The sequence below is a fragment of the Schistocerca nitens genome, chromosome 3, assembly GCF_023898315.1.
Source record: "Schistocerca nitens isolate TAMUIC-IGC-003100 chromosome 3, iqSchNite1.1, whole genome shotgun sequence".
NCBI lineage: Eukaryota > Metazoa > Arthropoda > Insecta > Orthoptera > Acrididae > Schistocerca > Schistocerca nitens.
In genome coordinates, this window is record NC_064616.1 from 191,095,123 (window position 1) to 191,097,029 (window position 1,907).

Consider the following 1,907-nt stretch of genomic DNA (forward strand, 5'->3'; position numbering starts at 1 on the left):
TGGATGAAGCGTCGTCTCACGCGGTCTGCACGTCCAGCACGAACGCTGGTCCAACTGAGGCGCCAGGTGGAAATGGCATGGCAAGCCGTTCCACAGGACTACATCCAGCATCTCTACGATCGTCTCCATGGGAGAATAGCAGCCTGCATTGCTGCGAAAGGTGGATATACACTGTACTAGTGCCGACATTGTGCATGCTCTGTTGCCTGTGTCTATGTGCCTGCGGTTCTGTCAGTGTGATCATGTGATGTATCTGACCCCAGGAATGTGTTAATAAAGTTTCCCCTTCCTGGGACAATGAATTCACGGTGTTCTTATTTCAATTTCCAGGAGTGTAGCTTACTTCTCTTATTTTGATTCCATAATGTCATACTGGATCATTTCTTGGGGTAACTCATAAAGCCAAGCCATAGTTCTATATACGTATATATTGAAGTAGGGACCTAGAAACGACAGACGTCCCCGCCGTAGCCCTCAGCGGGTCACAACCCCACAACAGCCTACAACAGGCAACTCACCCCACCATCACCCATCACCGATCCCAGGGTTATTGTGCGGTTCGGTCCCCAGTGGACCCCCCGGGAATGTCTCATTCCAGACGAGTGTAACCCCATTGTTTGCGTGGTAGAGTAATTATGGTGTACGCATTACGCGGAGACAGTGTTTGCGCAGCAATCGCCAACATAGCGTAACGGGAGCAGGGTAACCAGCCCGCATTCGCCGAAGCAGATGGAAAACCGCTTTAAAACCATCCACAGGCTGGCTGGCACACCAGACCTCATCATTAATCCGCCAGGCGGATTCGTGTCGGGGAACGGCACGCCTTCCCGCTCGGGAAGCACTGCGTTAGACCGCACGGCTAGCTGGGTGGGCAAGCTATAGTTAGTTGAGTCCAAAAGCGAGTAGCAAGAATTATTTGTGTTTGAATTCAAGAACGCCCTGAAGAGGCCTGTTCAAGGAACTTGGGATAAGAACTACTACTTTCCAATTTATTTTTTCTCTTATGACATTTGTGGCAAATAATATATAACTTTTTCAAATCAACAGTTCACTTCAGTTCATGGAATAAATACGAGAAATAAGAATAATCTTCTCAAAAATGTAAAGCCACTTAGTTTCGTCGAGAAATGTCCGCCCCCGGTAGCTGAGTGGTCAGCGCGACAGACTGTCAATCCAAAGGGCCGGGGTTCGATTCCCGGCTGGGTCGGAGATTTTCTCCGCTCATGGACTGGGTGTTGTGTTGTCCTAATCATCATCATTTCATCCCCAGCGACGCGCAAGTCGCCGAAGTGGCGTCATATCGAAAGACTTGCACCAGGCGAACGGTCTACCCGACGGGAGGCCCTCGTCACCTGACATTTATTCGTCGAGAAAGGTGTTCGTCATTAAAGAAGATATATATTCTTTAACTTTCCAGGCGCCATAAAAGCTTTAACAACTAATAAAATTCAGTTAAGAGGCTTCTAAAATATTAATTGGTACCCAGCTTCTCTTACTCCACTGATGACGTTCTTAGTAGAACGATCAGACGTGTATATATTCTTAATACTATAAAACACTGGCCAACGGCCTTGCCGCAGTGTTAACACCGGTTCCCGTCAGATCACCGAAGTTAAGCGCTGTCGAGCTGGGCTAGCACTTGGATGGGTGACCATCCGGTCTGCCGAGCGCTGTTGGCAAGCGGGGTGCACTCAGCCCTTGTGAGGAAAACTGAGGAGCTACTTGACTGAGAAGTGGCGGCTCCGGTCTCGTAAACTGACATACGGCCGGGAGAGCGGTGTGCTGACTACTTGCCTCTCCATATACGCATCCAGTGACGCCTCTGGGCTGGGGATGACACGGCGGTCGGTGGGTACCCTTGAGCCTTCATGGCCAGTGCGGGAGGAGATTAGTTTTAGTTTATCAAA

The 1,907-nt window shown here is 49.6% G+C and overlaps 1 pseudogene; it reads left to right on the forward strand.

The window, feature by feature from the left end:
• The first annotated feature begins 1,561 nt into the window (after positions 1-1,561).
• Positions 1,562-1,679, forward strand: LOC126250083 (5S ribosomal RNA; annotated as a pseudogene).
• The last annotated feature ends 228 nt before the right edge of the window (positions 1,680-1,907 follow it).